Source organism: Engystomops pustulosus, chromosome 1 (genome assembly GCF_040894005.1).
Source record: "Engystomops pustulosus chromosome 1, aEngPut4.maternal, whole genome shotgun sequence".
Taxonomy (NCBI): Eukaryota; Metazoa; Chordata; class Amphibia; order Anura; family Leptodactylidae; genus Engystomops; species Engystomops pustulosus.
In genome coordinates this window covers 258,064,040-258,086,781 of record NC_092411.1, presented here as the reverse complement: position 1 = coordinate 258,086,781, position 22,742 = coordinate 258,064,040, and the positions used below count along the sequence as shown (strand labels likewise).

At 40.1% G+C, this 22,742-nt stretch overlaps 1 protein-coding gene and 1 long non-coding RNA gene across 8 annotated transcripts in view; one reads left to right on the top strand and one right to left on the bottom strand.

Annotated features, from left to right (window-relative positions):
• The window catches only part of PCDH7 (protocadherin 7), a 620,030-nt gene that overhangs the window by 514,652 nt on the left and 82,636 nt on the right, over window positions 1–22,742 (top strand). The window lies entirely within an intron of this gene.
• LOC140112192 (uncharacterized) lies at window positions 1,329–16,582 on the bottom strand. Its single transcript, XR_011852549.1, has 2 exons — window positions 16,431–16,582; window positions 1,329–1,545 (listed from the first exon to the last, which is right to left on the bottom strand). It is a non-coding gene; the product is annotated as an uncharacterized lncRNA (long non-coding RNA).

Sequence of the window (22,742 nt, the reverse complement as noted above, 5' to 3'; positions counted from 1 at the left end):
AGAGGTAACAAGGTATTTCTCTATACAGTAATTGGGATATAGATAGGAAATGTTACTGTCAGAGATCTGACAGAGGTAGATGAATAGAGCCAGAGTGATAACATACTGATTTGTAGATTTATTACCTTTCTCTGTGACACGCAATGATGTGTCCACTCTTTTCCTTTTCTTAAATCTTCTCTTTCTCAAACTACACTTCTACGATACAGATGGAAAAACATGATAATGCTTTTTTGTGTTTATTCCATCATATTTGTAATTCCATTTCTGACCACATGAAGTGCTATAAATGCGGTAGTAACACTAAGCACATGTAGTCTACATTAAAACAGATTAATTCACTTGATAAGAGTTTTGCTTGACTGTTTGGAGTACAGGTAGTCCCCGGGTTACCTATAAGATAGGTTCGCTGGGTTTGTACTTAAGTTGAATTTGTATGTAAGTCGGAACTGTATATTTTATAATTGTAGCTCCAGACAAAGTTTTTTTTGCCCTAGAGACAATTGGAGTTTCAAAGTATTTTGCTGTAATGGGGCAAAGGATTATTAATAAAGCTTCATTACAGACACCTCACAGCTGATCATTGCAGTCTGGGACTATAGTAAAGCATCCAGAGAGCGTCTTTAACTAGGGGTTGTCTGTAAGTCGAGTGTCCTTAAGTAGGGGACCGCCTGTACAGATCATTGAAGATTTGGTGTTTAGCCCAACCTATTTGATTAAGTAATTGGTACCTTTGTTAGTAAACGTAGTAAAATCTATAAAGACATAATAAATGTGCTCCTGTTACTTGAATTGCAATTAACTTTGTAAATACTTAACTTTTCTCCTATTTACTGTCATCCAAAGGTTGTTTAACTTCTTCCCTGAGATCTGAATCTATATATGCAGTTCCTAATCCTTTAACTTTTTGCAGGCAAATGTCCCATGATGCACCATTCTCCTATATTAAGAATCCAGTAAAATCCTAGAGTTCTGACAGTGTGCAAAAATATATATTGTCTAATTAAAATGCAGCACCAGGTAAAGAGCAAAGTAAATGCAAAGTTATTCAGCATCTTATGTCGATGTAAACTGAGGAGTCAAGACTTACTAATAGGCACAAATGAGTGTATTACTTGCCAACCACCCCCAGTGCTCCTTCTCCGAGTCTATTTGTATTTTCTTCCCTTATATGGTACGTTGGATCACAGTGGAGAACTATTTCAGGCTTTTTATCTCATACCCTTGACTCAGTGAGAACATTTCCACAAATGGCACTTGTTTACTTTTGATAAACAAATTCCAGATCATCCATCACCCTTCCAAGTTGAAAAGCCTGACATTATAGCTGCATTAATTTCGCTTTATTAACGAGAGTGCAGATATCCCACAGACTGTAATTAGAATCCTACTGCAGCGCGTCTCAAAATTACAGCAACTTGGAGACATCTTCATATTCCGGAACCGCAGTGTATGGAACCAAACTATGACACAGATTAACTTCACAAAGAAATTGTATCTTCCTGCCTTCACTGCTGCAAGATTACAGGGTGATAAATAAGGCACCTAAATGGAGGAAAAAATGAGATGCCAATATTAATTAGGATGACTAGAGGCATATATTTTCATGATATATATATCAATTAATCAGAAATTCATCAGATTCATAGTTTTCCGGCTTACATAACACTTTCTCATATGCTGTCTTATTGCTTGTAGAGCTTGATTAAGTTTGTGTGTGTGTGGGGGGGGGGGGGTATGGAGGGTGTATCCGAAACCTAACTTAATAAGATTCATAATGTAAGTAATGTAAGTCAATGTACAACCCATTAAAGGTGACCTACCACCAGAAATACACTAACTGAGGTATTCCTGATGGGAGATTCCTTTCTCTCGCCTAAGCTCTACACTGTCTTTATCTAATATTCCCCCCTAACAAACTAAAAACTTTATCTTTTGTTTATGTAATTGACTTTTGAGGCTACTGGGGTGTAGAGTAGCCCTGCCAAGCACCGAGAGTTAAGTTTATTCCATGCCCCTGTAGCCTCTGAATTTTCTCCTCCCAGTAAATCCCTCCAGCACTCTTCAGTCTGTGCTAATGCATGCATAATAACTTCTGACTCACTGCCGGTAGAACTGGTAGTTAATGTGCATGTGTTGGCATGAGCTGAAGAACCAAAGAGCGATGTATCAATGAACCTGGAGGTGAAGCTTCAGAATCTACAGGAGAGTAGAGTAGCCTTATCAAGTAGGAATAGTGTGTCTTGCAACAACATAGACCTCCAAATGACAATATTATGAAATCTCTTAATGTAATTTGATTAAAAATAAAGTGACACACGTAACCCAAATAAATATAAAAACAATAAAAGTCATTTGTTTGGCCCACGCAACAATGTAAACTTATTCACATACTGAGTGTAGGATTCTTGCTGAATGAATACGAGGCTTGGCCTAAATCGAATCAAGGCAAAGGGTTTCACGCATGTGCTGTAGAGATTTGTCGGTCTGCTGGGATCTAAAATGCTGATAATAATAATTCGGATTGTAGGTGCCGCTTTACTATATCTTGGCCAGAGTAGAAAGCTGCTCTCCCTCTTGCTACAAACACAATGGCAAAATCTCAGTAGCATTATCGGGATCAGCAGTAGGTGTGTCTGCTCTGAGCTAATAAAAAAACTTCCCAGTGCCCCAATAGCTCCAGTAGCCTCTGTAGTTTTTGGGTATTTAGTTAGGGGCAAAATATTAGATAAAGACAGTGTAGGGCTAAGTAGATAGAAAGGTACCTGCCACCAGAAATACTTCAGTTAGTGTGTTCCATGAAGGATGACTACAGATTTTAGTCATGCCAGAGTCTACTCCCAAAGAAAGATGCACCTATCTATTAGAAGTTTTTTAATTTTAGTTTTTGTTAAATTCTGACCTGGCTACCCATGTGAAAATCATAGATAGATTTACAGAGAATTAAATCTTCTTGTTACTGAAGAGCTAATTTGCATACCTTTCCAGGGACTAAGATCCATTGTCCAGTAAGATCATAATGGTTTTTCAAGAAAGTATAAGTACCCTGTTCCAGTTTCCGGTACCAGTACCAATCTGATAATCCTGGATTTTAGACCTGCAACCAGCCAGTAGCCGAAGAGATCATCACTTCCTTTTACTAGGGAACATGAATTCTGCTTACAAGGAGACATCACTAACTTTGATTTTCTCCTGATCAAAAGAGGGTTCTAATTGGTTAAAGTGGGTACCATGACCACCATCATTTATAGCTGGACGCAGGCCTGAAACCTTACTAGGGCCTTTCCTATTCATGCATTTAAGTTGAATTCTGGACCCCTAAGCATAAAAGGAACAGAGTTTTTAATAAATAAAACAAGTTATACACATTTTTTTAAATCTATAAAATTCTATCAATTTGGTTAGCACCAAATCTGTAGACATATAGAACTCCAGGTAAAAGAGGAAATAGTTCTCACAAATCTCTAACCTGACTAATTACTAATTTTCACATTTATGACACCCTGTAGGATATAGCGAATATTTCAATCATTTCTTTTAGGATATTGTACCTTCAAGGAAAATAGAAAGTAGACCAACCCTTCCATAAACTCTACTGTACATACAACTGTCTGGTCACGTAGGCAGATGGCAGGTCTTAATAGCGCAGCGTGAACATCCCAGTTAATGTGATTGTGAAGGTATACAAGTATAGGCATTGGGGGTAGATTTCCATGCTATAAACCTAGCAGTTCTCAGCAGCTAATTAATAATGATGGGATTCTCTTCTATCTACGAGTCTGTTGTGATAAATAGTAGGCAGCATAGACAAGTTCATCCACAACACATTGCTAATTAGAATTAAAAGCAATTAGTTGAAAACTGGTGTAATGTCTGTCTTAGGAAATGACAGGTTATTAGTGGTTAATGCTATTGTTTTTTATTGTTTTTATTTTTTTTTGCATAAATTCAAATGGAGATAGTCAACAATCTCTTCTAAATAAAAAATAAGAAATATGCAAATAACCAAAAAATATGCCCAGTTTTATTTTTAGGAAAATAATAAAATGATAACTTATTAGGCAGAAACATTATTTATAAAATGATGATATAAACATTATTTTTTTTCATTTCCTATTTTTTTCAACAATTATAGGCTTTACCTAATTTGACAAATAAATGGCACTGACTGTCATTTGCAGTGAAAAAATAGGATACAGGATGTGCACAGTAGCTATGGTATACACGTTACAACCATGTATTGGAAAATTGAAAATTGAGAAAATATTTATAGGGGGGAATTATCAAGGCCTGTGCACCAGAAACCAGGCATACAAGCTGTGATTTAGTTGCAATTCCCGGCACAGAGATACCAAGCCGGTTGGGCTGGGAGTGTTCCGTTCTGGGCATCTCAGCTGCCCACCGGAATTTATCAGGAGGCTGGTGGGTGCCAGAGAGCACTAAAAAATTACAATAATAATAATAATACTAATAACACATTATTATTAAATAAATTTTGTAAATTATATATTATTATTATTATTATTATTATTAATAAATTATACACATTTTTCACTGATTTTATTTTTGACTTCAAAGCATAAGTTTTAATGCCAAAAATGTCTTACTTGCTTATCTAAGACTCAGTTCACACCTTCATATGGCATTCCATTCCCCCTTACAATATAAAATGTGGAAAAAATAGCGCAGCCAATGTCTTATTTCCGCTATTATAACAAAGTTGTAATTCCTTACAATGAAACCAATGGGAACACAAGGTGAACAGAAGACTTTCCATTTACCTAATGTCCGTAGTTTCTCTCGATCTCATTAAATGAAGAGTGTAATTGTAAACGTGACACAAGTGTGAACTGAGCCTAAGAAATGTTATGGAATTAAAAATGTTTTCCCTTTAGAATTTAGAATAACAGGGGGTTATTTCTACTAATGCAAACGAAATATAGCAATGCAAATAAATGGGCTACTAGATGCTTATGTGCAGTTTACAGAAATATTGATTAACACCTTAGCGCTCCGCGCCGTAGCTGTACTGCGCAGCTTCCGACGATTAGCGCTCAGCGCAGTACAGCTACGGCGCGAGCGCATAGGATTTTAGAATTGTCACCACGTCTCGCGACGTGGTGACATCGGGACGAGAATTGGGTGACAGAGGCAGGAGGAGTTCCTGTCTCCGTCACCCGACCAATCAAATCGGTCCCGCCCGCCGATCGCCGTGATTGGCCAGTCAAACCTGACTGGCCAATTACAGCGATTTTGGGCTGAAAAACGTGGTTTTAGCCCCTTCCTCTTCCTCCAGCGGCACCATTTTGGTTTGGTATCGCTGGAGAGAGGAAAGAGCGTTACTGTGTGCACCAAAATACACTTTTACACTATAAATAGTGTTCTGATCCTTATCTGATCCCTATTGTTCCCTACAAATTCCCATCCTATCTGTTTTTTCCTGTGTCCTGTGTGTTCCCTGTGTGATCGCCTTGTGTGATCCCACGTGTCTTCCGTTTTTCCCTGTCTGTCCCTTCTGAACCCAAACGCACTTTTCAGTGCGCTGTGTTAGCGTTGTTCTGCACTGGACGCACTTTTCAGTGCGCCGTGTGAATAGCGCTGCACAGAATCTTTAGCAGTCTTAGCGGTAGTTAGTTTGTCTTAGGGCAAGCTAGGTGCATTTGTAGCGCCTTTTTGCGCGGTGCACATAGGTTTTTTTTCGGTGCCTGGTAATATTTTTTTCCAGAGCGCCGTAGGTGTACCCGTACGTAGCTACTTTTTGTGTGTGCCATCTGTGCGGCTTGTCCGTGTGGTTTGGTGTGCATTCTCTTTTTTTTTGTGTGCTATCTGTGCGGCTTGTCCGTGTAGTTTAGTGCACATTATTTTTTTTGTGTGCTATCTGTGCGGCTTGTCCGTGTAGTTTAGTGCGCATTATTTTTTGTGTGCCATCTGTGCGGCTTGTCCGTGTGGTTTGGTGTGCATTCTCTTTTTTTTTTTGTGTGCTATCTGTGCGGCTTGTCCGTGTAGTTTAGTGCACATTATTTTTTGTGTGCCATCTGTGCGGCTTGTCCGTGTGGTTTGGTGTGCATTCTCTTTTTTTTTTTGTGTGCTATCTGTGCGGCTTGTCCGTGTAGTTTAGTGCACATTATTTTTTTTGTGTGCTATCTGTGCGGCTTGTCCGTGTAGTTTAGTGCGCATTATTTTTTGTGTGCCATCTGTGCGGCTTGTCCGTGTGGTTTGGTGTGCATTCTCTTTTTTTTTTTGTGTGCTATCTGTGCGGCTTGTCCGTGTAGTTTAGTGCACATTATTTTTTTTGTGTGCTATCTGTGCGGCTTGTCCGTGTAGTTTAGTGCGCATTATTTTTTGTGTGCCATCTGTGCGGCTTGTCCGTGTGGTTTGGTGTGCATTCTCTTTTTTTTTTTGTGTGCTATCTGTGCGGCTTGTCCGTGTAGTTTAGTGCACATTATTTTTTGTGTGTGCCATCTGTGCGGCTTGTCCGTGTAGTTTGGTGTGCATTATATATTTTTTTTTTTGTGTGCCTGCTAGACGGTTTATCCGTGTAGTTTGGTGCACATTATCTAATTTTTCTAGTTCTCTATTTTTTTTGTGTGCAATGTCTCAGAAGACGTACACCGTGTTGGAGGCATATAACATGCTTGCCTCTGACACCGAGTCAGCTAGTGGGGATGATGGTCCCTTTTACTTATCATCATCCTCCTGCTCATCTTCTAGTGACCTGGAAGGACCCCCAAGAAGGCGCCGTAGGGTTCCAGGGACTTCTGCAGGAGAAGTGCCTGGGACTTCTGCAGGAGAAGTGCCTGGGACTTCTGCAGGAGAAGTGCCTGGGACTTCTGCAGGAGAAGTGCCTGGGACTTCTGCAGGAGAAGTTTCTGGGACTTCTGCAGGAGAAGCGTCTGGGGCTTCCACTGACCCCACATGGGTAGCCCCAGATAATTATACCCCTCAGGTCCCTGACTTTACGGGCCATCCTGGAATTAACTTTGACACGACAGGGCTCAGAGCTGTGGACTTTTTTAAGTTTTTTTTTGATGAGGCGCTGCTGAATATTATTATATTTCAGACAAATCTCTACGCTGCACAACATATTGCCCAAAACCCCACGTCCTTTTATGCACAACCCTACAGGTGGACCCCTGTCACTGCAGCAGAGATGCACAAGTATTGGGGCATAATACTCCTTATGGGGATAGTAAAGAAGCCTTCAATCAGGGACTACTGGAGCACAGACATACTGTACCACACCCCCATGTTCCGCATGGCAATGAGCAGGATGCGCTTTGAAGCCATCCATAAGTTTTTGCACTACACTGACAACACACAGTGCCCACCCAGAGGTGACCCCAGTTATGATCGGTTATTTAAGGTCAGGCCCATATTAGATCATTTTAGTGCCAAGTTTGCCCAGGCATATACTCCCGCCAAACATGTAAGCATAGACGAGTCCCTAGTACAATTCAAAGGGAGACTTCACTTCCGCCAGTACCTGCCCAATAAGAGGGCAAGGTATGGTGTGAAGATGTATAAGCTGTGCGAAAGTTCATCAGGGTACACATACAAGTTCAGGGTATATGAAGGGAAGGACTCCACTATAGTGCCCCCAGAATGCCCCCCCTTCCTGGGTGTTACAGGGAAGATAGTGTGGGATTTAGTGCACCCACTGCTGGACCAGGGCTACCACATCTACCTGGACAATTTCTACACCAGCACCACCCTGTTCAAGTGCCTCACTTCCAGAAATACTGCGGCATGCGGCACTGTACGCAGAAATCAGAGAGGTCTCCCTAAGTCGCTGCTTGGGCAAAAACTTAAAAGGCACGAAAGCAGGGCACTATGCAGCGACTCTGTACTGTGTGTTAAGTACAAGGACAAGAGAGAGGTCCTTGTATTAACCACAATACATGAGCACACCACCACCCCTGTCCCAGTACGAGGTGCCAGTGCAGAAGCCCCCAAGCCAGACTGTATTTTAGATTATAATAAATACATGGGAGGGGTGGACTTGTCTGACCAGGTGCTTCAGCCGTACAATGCCATGCGGAAGTCGAGGGTGTGGTACAAGAAGCTGGCCGTGCACATCATGCAGATGGCATTGTATAATGCTTATGTGCTGCATCGATATGCCGGCCAGAGGGGAACTTTCCTGGAATTTCAAGAGGTGGTAATAAAGTACTTTCTTTTTGGAGACCAGGAAGGGGAGAGTGCTAGCACATCTGGAAGTGAGGCCACATCACGTATTGTACCAGGGCAGCACTTTCCAGGAGTAGTTCCCCAATCAGCCAGCAAGGGAAGGTCACAAAAGAGGTGCAGGGTGTGCTCCAAAAATGGCATTAGGAAGGACACCATTCATCACTGTGAGACATGCCCAGAAAAACCAGGGTTATGTATGAAAGATTGCTTCCGAATTTATCATACATCCCTGGATTTTTAGAGTACCCTGTTGTTACCCTGACGCACAGCTTATACATCATGCCGCATGCCGCATCTTCCCTTCTAAGCCCTGCCATGTGCCCAGCCTGTAGATTACTGTCCCGTATGCTTTACCCGGGAAAACATGCATCATGATTTTTAGGGTGTTTGTCTCCCGTGGCAGCAGCTGGGCACAAAATGACATAATGGATATTTTTTACTATGCACTATCCATTATGCACTTTTTCAGGGGTCCACCTGTGGGGTTAAAATGCTAACTATACCCCTAGATTAATTCATGGAGGGGTGTAGTTTCCAAAATAGGGTCAGTTCTTAGGGGTTTCTACTGTACTGGCCCCTATTGCCATCTACAAATCTTTCATGATGCCAAAAAGAAAAAAAAAAGTACAATGTCTGTGCTCCAACAAGTTATTCCCTTTTGAGCCCTGTCGTGTCTCCATCCTACAGATTATTGCCTCCTATGGGGTATTGCCCTAACCGGGGTAACCCGCAGAATGATTTTTGGGGTGTTTGTCTAAAGTGGCATGAGTTGGGCAAAATACTTTTGTCACTTCAATGGCATATTTGATAAATTGCAATACAATTGTTTCTCTGCACTACTCACTTTGTATTACATTTGAGCCAGCACCTTAGTGGTTAAAATGCTCATACAAACCTACATACATTCTTTGAGGGGTGCCCTTTCCAAAATGGGTTCACTACTTGGGGGTTTCTATTGTACTGGTACCTCGGGGGTACCCCCCATTACCAATCTAGTGAAAACGAAGCTTGAAAACCTAAATTGTGCTTCTTTATTCCTGACCCCTGCCGTGTGCCCAGCCTGTAAATTATTGGCACATGTGTGGTATTGCTGTACTCGGGACAACCCGCAGAATGATTTTTGGGGTGTTTGTCTAAAGTGGCATGGGTTGGGCACAGTACATGAGGCACTAAAATGACATTTTTGAGATAAAAACACAATTTTTACTCTGCACCATTTACTTTGCACTCAATTTTGGCCAGCGTGTTGGGGGTTAAAATGCTCATACAAGCCTACATACATTCTTTGAGGGGTGCCCTTTCCAAAATAGGTTCACTACTTGGGGGTTTCTATTGTACTGGTACCTCGGGGGTACCCCCCTTTACCAATCTAGTGAAAACGAAGCTTGAAAACCTAAATTGTGCTTCTTTATTCCTGACCCCTGCCGTGTGCCCAGCCTGTAAATTATTGGCACATGTGTGGTATTGCTGTACTCGGGACAACCCGCAGAATGATTTTTGGGGTGTTTGTCTAAAGTGGCATGGGTTGGGCACAGTACATGAGGCACTAAAATGACATTTTTGAGATAAAAACACAATTTTTACTCTGCACCATTTACTTTGCACTCAATTTTGGCCAGCGTGTTGGGGGTTAAAATGCTCATACAAGCCTACATACATTCTTTGAGGGGTGCCCTTTCCAAAATAGGTTCACTACTTGGGGGTTTCTATTGTAATGGTACCTCGGGGGTACCCCCCATTACCAATCTAGTGAAAACGAAGCTTGAAAACCTAAATTGTGCTTCTTTATTCCTGACCCCTGCCGTGTGCCCAGTCTGTAAATTATTGGCACATGTGTGGTATTGCTGTACTCGGGACAACCCACAGAATGATTTTTGGGGTGTTTGTCTAAAGTGGCATGGGTTGGGCACAATATATGACGCACTAAAATGACATTTTTGAGATAAAAACGCAATTTTTACTCTGCACCATTTACTTTGCATTTAATTTTGACCAGCGTGTCGGGGGTTAAAATGCTCACCACAACCACCGATAAATTCTTTGAGGGGTCTAGTTTCCGTAATGGTATCATTTATTGGGGGTTACTATTGCACTGGCACCTCACGGGCCCTGCCAACATGACATGGCACTCCAAATCCAAACATGTGAAAACGGAGCTGGAAAATCAAAATTTCATTCCTTCCGTTCTCATCCCTTTTGTGTGCCCAGTCTGTGAATTATTGGCACATGTGTGGTATTGCTGTACTCAGGACAACCCGCAGAATGATTTTTGGGGTGTTTGTCTAAAGTGGCACGGGTTGGGCACAGTATATGAGGCACTAAAATGACATTTTTGAGATAAAAACACAATTTTTACTCTGCACCATTTACTTTGCATTTAATTTTGACCAGCGTGTCGGGGGTTAAAATGCTCACCACAACCACCGATAAATTCTTTGAGGGGTCTAGTTTCCGTAATGGTATCATTTATTGGGGGTTTCTATTGCACTGGCACCTCACGGGCCCTGCCAACATGACATGGCACTCCAAATCCAAACATGTGAAAACGGAGCTGGAAAATCAAAATTTCATTCCTTCCGTTCTCATCCCTTTTGTGTGCCCAGTCTGTGAATTATTGGCACATGTGTGGTATTGCTGTACTCAGGACAACCCGCAGAATGATTTTTGGGGTGTTTGTCTAAAGTGGCACGGGTTGGGCACAGTATATGAGGCACTAAAATGACATTTTTGAGATAAAAACGCAATTTTTACTCTGCACCATTTACTTTGCATTTAATTTTGACCAGCGTGTCGGGGGTTAAAATGCTCACCACAACCACCGATAAATTCTTTGAGGGGTCTAGTTTCCGTAATGGTATCATTTATTGGGGTTTCTATTGCACTGGCACCTCACGGGCCCTGCCAACATGACATGGCACTCCAAATCCAAACATGTGAAAACGGAGCTGGAAAATCAAAATTTCACTCCTTCCGTTTTCATCCCTTCTGTGTGCCCAGTCTGTAAATTATTGGCACATGTGTGGTATTGCTGTACTCAGGACAACCCACAGAATGATTTTTGGGGTGTTTGTCTAAAGTGGCATGGGTTGGGCACAGTATATGAGGCACTAAAATGACATTTTTGAGATAAAAACGCAATTTTTACTCTGCACCATTTACTTTGCATTTAATTTTGACCAGCGTGTCGGGGGTTAAAATGCTCACCACAACCACCGATAAATTCTTTGAGGGGTCTAGTTTCCGTAATGGTATCATTTATTGGGGTTTCTATTGCACTGGCACCTCACGGGCCCTGCCAACATGACATGGCACTCCAAATCCAAACATGTGAAAACGGAGCTGGAAAATCAAAATTTCACTCCTTCCGTTTTCATCCCTTCTGTGTGCCCAGTCTGTAAATTATTGGCACATGTGTGGTATTGCTGTACTCGGGACAACCTGCAGAATGATTTTTGGGGTGTTTGTCTAAAGTGGCACGGGTTGGGCACAGTATATGAGGCACTAAAATGACATTTTTGAGATAAAAACGCAATTTTTACTCTGCACCATTTACTTTGCATTTAATTTTGACCAGCGTGTCGGGGGTTAAAATGCTCACCACAACCACCGATAAATTCTTTGAGGGGTCTAGTTTCCGTAATGGTATCATTTATTGGGGTTTCTATTGCACTGGCACCTCACGGGCCCTGCCAACATGACATGGCACTCCAAATCCAAACATGTGAAAACGGAGCTGGAAAATCAAAATTTCACTCCTTCCGTTTTCATCCCTTCTGTGTGCCCAGTCTGTGAATTATTGGCACATGTGTGGTATTGCTGTACTCGGGACAACCTGCAGAATGATTTTTGGGGTGTTTGTCTAAAGTGGCATGGGTTGGGCACAGTATATGAGGCACTAAAATGACATTTTTGAGATAAAAACGCAATTTTTACTCTGCACCATTTACTTTGCATTTAATTTTGACCAGCGTGTCGGGGGTTAAAATGCTCACCACAACCACCGATATATTCTTTGAGGGGTCTAGTTTCCGTAATGGTATCATTTATTGGGGGTTTCTATTGCACTGGCACCTCACGGGCCCTGCCAACATGACATGGCACTCCAAATCCAAACATGTGAAAACGGAGCTGGAAAATCAAAATTTCACTCCTTCCGTTCTCATCCCTTCTGTGCGCCCAGTCTGTAAATTATTGGCACATGTGTGGTATTGCTGTACTCGGGACAACCCGCAGAATGATTTTTGGGGTGTTTGTCTAAAGTGGCATGGGTTGGGCACAGTATATGAGGCACTAAAATGACATTTTTGAGATAAAAACACAATTTTTACTCTGCACCATTTACTTTGCATTCAATTTTGACCAGCGTGTCGGGGGTTAAAATGCTCACCACAACCACCGATAAATTCTTTGAGGGGTCTAGTTTCCGAAATGGTGACATTTTGGGGGGTTTTCTATTGTACTTTTACTTCAGGGGCTCTTCAATTACACTGTGCAACCACAAAATATTTGCAGCCAAATTGGCCTTCCAAATTCCCGGTATCGCTAACTCTGTTCTGGACATCGATGTGCGGGGAAACAGCAGCTGACATCCACATGTCTGGTATTGCCGTACTCGGAAGAAGCAGGGCAAGAAATTAGGAATATATATTTACCTCAAATTCCTTCTGAATGTATCCGTTTTAGGGCTAAATTGGAAAGATTGAAATCAAAAATTGAAATTTCAAAATTTCCACTCCATTTTCATATGCTTCCGGAAAAATAATTAAAGGGTTAACAGACTTCTTAAATGCTGATTTGAATAGGTTGAGATGTTAGGTTCATAAAATGGTGTTACTTGTGGGGGTATATAGTACATAAGCCTTTATAGAGCACTTCCAAACTGAATTGATCACCAAAAAGTTCGCATTTTTCAAATTTCAAGAAAATCTGAGAAGTTGCTACTAAAACTTCAAACCTTCTCACATCCATAAAAATAATGGAAACGTAAAACAAATTATGGATATAAAAAGAAGACCAATGGCAAAAGGTTTCTATCAAAAAAAATTTGTGGTATCACTTTTTGTCTAAAAATTATAACATTTGAAACTTTGAAAATAGTCATTTTTTTCAAATTTTTCCTAAATTTTTGAATTTTTACCCCCCAAAAAAGGAACGGATCACTGAAATGACACTACTAACATAAACTACAATGTCTCACGAGAAAACAATCTCAAAATCACAGAGATATCTTAAAGCGTTGAAAAGTTATTACCACAGGAAGAGACACTGGTCAAATTTCCAAAAAAAGTTGCGAGCCTTAACCTGCAAACAGGCTGCGTCCTTAAGGGGTTAACTAACAATTTAGGATCTTCAATCCACATGGAAATAACATTCAAAAATTTTCCTATACATCAATTGAAATATTCATATGTCATAACAAGAATTTTTTCAGATACAAATTTGACCCATTTTGTCATCACTTACTGTGCTTCTTTACGTAGGTTTACGCTATTTAGAATATGAGTGTGTAAGCAACGCTCTCTCTTATACTAAAGCTCTTCATCTTGGAGAAGTTGATGGATTTTCCTTCGCTTTCAAGCAGGACATTTTTAACTCAACACATCCTCATAATATCCATCGAGAAGCTGATGTGTAATAAAATTAAGATGGATGTTCCTGTAACACTTGTTCTTCAGGGAAAATGAGCAAGTGAGAACACAGGGAGGGGTGGATTGCTCAGATTTTCAAAAATATATTAAGAGGGCAAATTACTTAAAAAAATCCTAATGATCAATTTCATCAATGGCACATTTGTAGGACATACGTCATTTTTTACAGCTTATTTTCTATAGCAAAGCTTGATTTATAGAGCTGTAAGCACCTTAAGGTTTTACCCGTTAAGGAAAGCGTCACCTCTTTTCTCTATGTGACAAAATGATTTTACTAAACCGAGTTCTTCTCTTTATTTTATCATGAGCAAGGTTGCAGAGCAACAATACTCTGACATGTCAAAAGAAAATTGTAATTATAAAATTAACTGTAGTAAATATTAAATTAAATTTGAATGTGGAGCGAGTTAGTACAATATGGAAATTTTTGGGACAAATTTTTTTTATTTATTTCTATTTTTTTTAAATATTTCTTGGCTATAACTTAATAACATCCACTTATAACATGTAATAATTCCATAAAATAAAGTACAGGGGATGTGGAAAAGTAGCCAATGTCCATATAGATAAGATGGCCAGCAGCTATCACTGAAATTGACATGTTTTGATGACATTAAACTAATATGCATTGGCATTCAACCATATCCCCAAACACATTACAATCAATTCAAAAACTAGGCAATTAGAGGAAATGTATCCAGAGGCGCAACATGACCCACTTGTTGCACCTCCACAAACTGGTGTATACTATGGTTAATGCACCTACTAAGGACCTTCCCTCCCGAACCCACTCCTGCCCTGGCCCCCTCTTTCACTCATTAACGCCCCTTCTGTTTAGAGTCGATGAAAGGGGATGGGGTGTGTGCCTGGAATTGCAGATTTTTCATGGCTTTTATACCAGTACAAGCCATGATAAATGCTACCTAAACACACTCTTTCTGATGGCTGACTGATTCTGGTTTGGCACAGAGATTATTTTCAACTGTATTGTGAACAAGCTCAAATCGAGTCCTGTAGCTGCTTCTCTTTAATTTCCATATATTATTTTGTTCACAAACATGGGTCTACACTTTTTTTTGCTTAAAGGGGTTATCCTGGTCTTTACTGAGGGCCGGGCTGGGTTGGGCTAGTTAAACATAATAAACCTACTCCGGCGCCACCAATGTCCCGCGCCACAGCCCGTCTTCTCTGTGCCACGGTTTCATTACAAAGGCACACAGGGAGCTTCCGGCCGGCCAGAAGCTCCCATCCGACACCATCTCCCAGTGCTTACAACGCTGAGAGATAGGGACAGATGGGAGGAGCCGGCCACATTGCGGACCAGAAATTCTCTGTGAGCGGCTTCTGTGCCCCTGTAAACAAACAGGGGCACGGATCATTTTTAAATAGCCCACCCCAGCCCTGCACTCAATAATTTTTAAAACCCGGATAACCCCTTTAAAGGGCTATTCCGGGAATATGAACATCTGATACAATAACCCATAATGCTTTAAATAAATGAATATAACAGAGCTCAATGTCATTAGTCACAAAATGGATCTTAATTAGTTTGATAGATCATATGTTATGATCTTTCTAAATTAGGTGGAGTTATCACCAAGATGGCCACCACTGAAAACTAGTCCCAAGATCCCTTAGTTCTCAGTAACTCCTCCTCCCTCTTTTGCTCTGCCCCCAGTGATGAAGTAACAGACTGTCCTGCTCTGTTACCATAGTAATGATGTGTAACTGCCATCACTGCACATTGCCTCACTGAGATGTTGTCTTGCCACAACACTGGTCGTACTGGATGCACTGCAACAAACCAACTACAGCCAAACATAGTGGTGATCACATGACCTGCCCAGGCAGATGCAGGACATGTGATGTGGACATGTGCCCAGTGGCCAGCTTTTGTCCTGGCTCTTCTCTGCCGGAGGAAATCAACGGACTGATTAAAGGGCCAGTAGCATTTTAATTCTTAATTACAGTCTATGTCCACAGCATTTTTCTGCTAAGGGGAACAAAATTTGAAGTAACAACTAATTACACATTAGCTTCTATTTTAATGAGCCATGTGTATATGAATTATGTTTATTCCTGGAATACCCTTTTAAATACAGATTTTTTAACTGTGTCTGATGGATGAGAAATTCAACAGTAAAAAGATCCTACAAATCTAGAACATATTCAACTATTGTGCTACATTACATCAAAACTGAAGTTTGGAGGTATTCTTCATACTTCTGGGGGTCAATACCTATGTAATGCAGTGCTGTACAATGGTACCATGTAGCCTTGCTGTTATAGAGGCTACATTCACATAGTTTTGACTTTTGCTTGAGTTCTGAGAAACTTTCGCACACAAGCTCCGGTGAAGCATGTTTCAGGAAAACATCATACAATTGTCATGTATCATGTTGATTTTTTTCAACCTTATAAATTGTAATTAATTTATATTAAATTTCATTAAAACTCCATTACAAATCCAGCATGACTTGCCAAGCTCAATCCAACTTTTCAAACATAAGTAAATTAGTTTAGTCAGAAGTATATTTGGCATTAAATCAGTATTTGCTTTCAATCGACTTTCTAATAAGTTTTCAGTAGACTTACTTTTCCAATGCAGTGCTGTGAAATTACAATCACTTCCTGTCATCTCTCGATGAATTCAGACAGTTTTATTAACCTCGAGTGAATAAAACTATGTTATTCCTTTTAGTGCATTATTCAAGATAGATGAGATATCTGATTATACGTCTTTTAACTTCTACCTAAAATAAGATGAAAGAAAAAAGAATGATGTTAAGAGGAGAAAAAAAAACATATTGCCATCATTAAAACTTTCTGCATGTATTTCTTTTTAATAACTACTGTACAAAGGTGACAAACTCAGAACATGTAACTTACAACGGTCCAAGGCTGCATTCACCGTAGTAGAGCGGGCATACGTCGGCACCGGGGAAAGGAGGAGGGGGAGAAACCCACTCCATAGAGGAACATAGGGCCCCTCGCCATATTCAGTCGAAAGATAGGGCATGTCCTAACTTTCTATGGGCTACGGAATGGTGCCGCACGTGTGCCGCACCGTACCGCTCCCGTACAGCGCCGTGAGGCCATTGCGGTGTATGCGGGACGTATATATGCCGTACATACGTCAATCGTATATATGCGCCTTCCATACGTTCATGTGAATGCAGCCTAAGAGTTTTATTCTAGTACTTACAGTAAATGATTGTCAGAGCCATGATCGATTGAGATCAAATTGATTCCCTCATATTCAATAATATTTAACTTTTGTAGGATACATTATGGAAGACCTCCCATAGAAAAATCCACGTGAATCTTGGGGCAATCAGTCTCTATGCCCTCCCCATTTGTCATCCCTATCACGTCTTAACGTTATACGTTGGGTTGTCCCATTTAACCCTGCTTTCTAAGTTTTATAATTTAGTGTTTTATGTGGAGATACAAGAATGTTTATAATTTGATGTTATAAGACGTAAAGGGAACCTGTCAGCAGGAATACCTATTCTGGCTTTGATATGTTCCCATACAGTACAGTACGTACATTGGCAAAGTAATTTTATAATAAAACAGTTTTTTTTCCCATAAAAAGAAAAGTTAGATGAAAGTTTACCATTCTCTCTGCAGAGCAGTGTCCCATGGGAGTGGCCAATGAGAAGCAGTCCCCTCAAGCTGGATAAACCGTTCTGTCATGTGTCTATTTCATATACGAAGGACATGGGCAATTTTAACATTTGAAATAGACGCATGATGGAGCGGATTCCCAAGGGCAGGAAGTGGGGTGAACTGCTTCCCACTGTAGAAACATGTCACTTAGTATAATACTATAACATGGACATTGTGCTTCATCATTGTATTTTATGGCAAAAATGATAATCAGTCATTAGTAAAAAGAAATCTTACAATGTGATAACTAAATGCCATGGATGTCACATTTTTATGTATTTTGTCTATCACAAAGATTCCTTAATTCATATCTAAGCTGATAGTGTATTCCAGGTTGATTTTCTGCTGAGAATGAAACTTGACATGCCCTCATTACATCATGTCAGTCAGGCCTGAAGGCATTTTTGCTTTGCCGGCTGCCAGGTTATGACCCACTGGTAGAACAATACTGTGCATGGAGAAGCTGACAGTTACATGGGGAGAAGGCAATACAATAGGATTTTTTGAGATGTGTAGGTGTTCTTTAATATCACCGACCATACATAAAACATGTGTGTGTGTGTGTACAAAAAATAAATTTTTTTACTATATTGACTCTAGTTTTAATAGTACTTGTTGCCTGTGAAATCTAAAGACAAGTTACTTGGAGCATGGACCACTGTTAAAATATTAAATGAAATAATATAACACAACCTCTAACTGTGAACTTTCTGTTACAATACAGCTCTAGGCTCATCATTTAAGGCAGAGGGAACTTGTAGTCTTTCATTCAAGTTATAGGGCTCAGATGAAACTAGGACCTCAGCTACTGTGACAATGACTTAGGGTGGTATTGATACATTCTGCTTGTATAGAACATCAACTCTCTCTGAATAGATAAGAAAAAAATTAGTTTTTCACCCAAATTGCGGAAAATATGGACATGGTATTGAGTGCACTGGCTAATCAATAGTCCAAAATAGCCGTGGTACCTCTGGAAATTTGAGAAAACATTTTTTTCTCAAAAGCATTTAAACAACAATCAAATCATCCTGGGTAGATGAAACCTAAGTTTTTCAAACATTTGGGTCCTAATCTTAATCAAGGTAGATGGAAACTCACTCTCCTTGGCCAAGAAATTTGAGACTACCATCAATCCCCATGTATTTCCTGACAGACAAAGGATTTGTTCCAAAATAACAACCTACCACATGTCCAAAGGATTAGTAATAAGTACCTGATTGCTTTGGCTCTACCACTAGGACTTTTACTGAAAATAAGTACATGGAGTGAGGCCTATGTACAAAGTGCCACAACCATGTACTATATTTGAATAACTAATACAAGTCTCACCAATAATTTAGTTACAACCATTGGTTCATTAATTTTTGTAATTAAAAAATCTATATAAATAAACATAATATCAATTGATACATTGCAATGACAGTGCATGCTCTTTAGTCTCAACTTTCAAATTAGAGTATTTTCTTTTTTGTGGGCTGGGGTTATTTATTCATAGAAATTAAGGTAAATCCATGCAGGGGCATAACTTGGAGAGGCAGGGCCACCTAGCAGACTTATGAATGGGGCCCTCCTACACCCTCAAAAACTATACATCTTTTTACATTTCTATACCAACACATTTATACACTCCTACACACTACAAACATTTATACATTTATGCACACACATGCATGCACTGCTAAATATGCTGTACAGTGTGTAGCATAAAATGTATATAATGATGCTCATCCTTCATTCTTTAGTGTCAGGTCGAATGCCAGGCCCCCTGACACTGCAGGCCCCATAGCAGCTGCTATGGCTGCTACCGCTGTAGTAAGGCCCCTGGGTCCATGTGACAATGTTCACAAAATAGAATATTAGTGTTTTATGGCACGACATGTGTGCAGTATTTAGGGTCTGATAATGCTGGGATGGACTCTATGGTGCATTACACTCTTTCCTATCCACTGCTCTTAATTTCTTTGGCTTCTTCTGCGTCTTACACCCTATACCATTACACTGGCACAGGCTTCACTTCATTTACACAATCACAAAATGTTCAGGTCACTGCCCAACTAGATCAGTACACTTGTCTCCTGAAATAGACTGTCCTGCTGTGCTCATGCGAGGATCTGAAAGAGCATCCACTGTTTTACCCCTAGCCAGCACATGCTGCAGACAAGCAGATGTACAGGAGATGACATAATTGAAATAATTAAAATAATATCTCATTATTTATTTTATTTTACACAATTTGAGCACCATAGACACATATAAAGGAATTTCTTGCTTTGCAAAAATTCTAAAGAACAATTTAAATTCAAGTAGACTGCATCCTCTCCACAGCATAAATCGTTGCCTCCTTCCCTTGCCCGAGAAACGGTTTTACTGCTGTCAGAATCTGATAGTGACGTGTGTCTCCGTTGTCTTAATTGGCTTGATGAACATTCAGGCAAGCAAATAATTTTCACAACTAAACTCTGAGAAATACAAGTGCTAATTGCTATGCTGAATACATATCAGCAAGCTTGATCAGACCTCACATAAACTATATTTAGTAGGCAATTACCATCATAGCCAAATAATAAGGTAACTGAGATGCATATGTTCTGCATTTGTATGTCAGAACAATGTAACAGTTATTTTTACAATTATATCACTGGAAAACGTGCTGTTTCTGAAAAATAAGATCTGAAACGCGGAAAAGAAGTAGCTTATAATACAAGCTACAAAAGGAATTATGATATGTAACTGTACAGCATGCCATTTATTCAGATAAATATATATATATGTGTGTGTGTATATGTGTCAAGGCCTTGTCTCAGACACAAGGAACTTATGTTATACGATCCGCATCTTTCTCGACTTTCTCGACCCATTGTTGGTATTGAAGTTGGCATGCCTATATTATAGCATGGCCGCAAAACCATTTTATCTGTGATGACTTGAAAATTCTGCAGCCATGGACATGGTCATCTAATAAGTTATATCCATAGGTCTACATTGTTTTACTAGTTGAAAATTCTAGGAATTTAGGTGGCTTTTTATTAGTGTTCTTTGTTGTCATTTCATAAAAAATTGTCCGCATTGAAGTTGGCATGCACATATTATAGAATGGCTCCAAAACCATTTGGTCTATGATGACTTGGAAATTCTGCAGTTGTAGACACGGATATCTAAAAGGTCACATCCATAGGCCTACATTGATCTTAGAGCGGAAAGCCTTTGGAATTTAGGTGGCTTGTCATTAGTGTCCTTTGTTGTCATATCATAACTCTGAAAAAAACTGGAGTTGAACCAATAAAATAACACTGTTACTAAGCCCGGCATCGGTGGTTCCTGATTTGGGTTGCATTATACCACCATCTTATAAATGCTTTTGAATTATATGTGCTCACACCGGTCACATGTGTTAACTGTTTTAATGCCGCTGGCAAAGTCACCATCAGCATTTAAATTGCTGCCAACACGCGGCAGCAGTGTTGCATGGTGCTATTTTGGGGAGGACTGACACCCCCCAACGACATCATCAGGGAACGACAATCCTCCCCAAAATGGCAGCGCACTGCAGTATCTAGAATTATCTTGTGCTTTAATGGAGGTTTAGCCGGACGAGGAACTGAACTTCAAACATCCCTCCACTTGTAACTTTGTGAAATTCTAAACTTTGTGGTTGGGGTCCGATCAACATCACATACTGGGGCACATTTACTAAGGGTCAGCGGATCGCAATTCGGGTTTCCTGAATATTTCCTTTTTGCGATGAATTTCCCTGGGTTTTTGGCACGTGTGATCGGATTGTAGCGCATCGGCGCCGACTTGCATGCAACAAAAATGGGGTGGGGCGTGCCGTCAGACAACCCGACTGATTCGGACAACCCGCAGAATTTAAAAACGAAATAGTGTCACATGATCAAGCACTTACATGCACCAGGAAGAAGAAGGACACACAATCTTAGTGAATCGCGGCAGACCCGAATCCTTGTCGGACAACACACACCAGGGATCGCGACAGGACCAGGTAAGTAAATCTGCCCCACTGTGTTTTCAAACATAATTGTACTATTACTTTATGTTCTAGGATCTGTGTCTTCAAACATGCTCTAATAGATGTACTTAGTGATTACTTTACGTCCTGTATGAACAGTAATAGCAACATAAAGGAGCATAATGTCGGATGCTTCGAATAATTTTCTCTGATTGCCTTCTAGCAACTCATTTTGGCATTGTCCATGACATCAGACAAAAGAAAAGGTTACCAATGTCTACAAATAATCTAATTCATTGCAGAGACTTGCAGCCATTTTGACCTAAAAACCCAGGCATTTTAGCACAACTATTAGCATACATCTGGATGTCATCATTAAACACTGTTAGACTGTTTGGCAATCCTCCATTGTATAGACTTTGTGAATAAAATTCTATTTTTACTTATAATAACCCTCCAGTCTTTACCTAGAGTGGATTTATTTACTTGGATAAAAAAAAAAACAGGACGATGTAAATGGATTCTCTGTTTTCCTTGGGAATTATTGGTGGTTATCACTTCAGGGAAGCTGACATTAGAGGGTATTGTACTTATAGGATTTCCCCTCAGGACTCCTGTACCTTTAAATCATGAAGTAATTGCTGCGTCTATTTAGAGCAGCAGGCAAAGGAGCAGTTGAGCACCGGAGGCTCGTCTCTCAGCTATGATGCGGCTCTAGGTAACAGGACCTCTGAACTTCCCTGTTACGTCTCAGTGGAGGTGGCGAGGAAGCATAATGTACTAGAAATGTATGAGTCACATGAAAAGAGTAAATAAATGATAAATGTATTTCATTTGTTGCATCAGACGATTGCTTTGGGAAGAAGGCTGGCATCAGATCATTATTCCATGATGTACAAGACTCCGGAGGAATCACCAAAGATGTTCAGAGTTGTAGATATGAAAATAGTTAGAAGTAGAACTGAATTTTAGACTATATCAATTCTTGGCCCATCATTTCAAATGACAAGTAAATTAGCAGCTTGTGTCAGTCCAAAGCTAATTTCATAGAAGCCTATATTTCATAATTCAGTAACTTTTTGAATAATTGATTCCAGCTTCACACGAGGTCTTGACCACACATCTCATACACTGTTGCTGTGTTGTTGCAATTTCATCAAATATCTATGTTGGTGGTCCACAAAGATTGGAATGACTGAAAATTTGCTGCTGGATATTACTTTTGTTTGTACATGTAACACTAAGTATTAACTAGAGATGCGCAG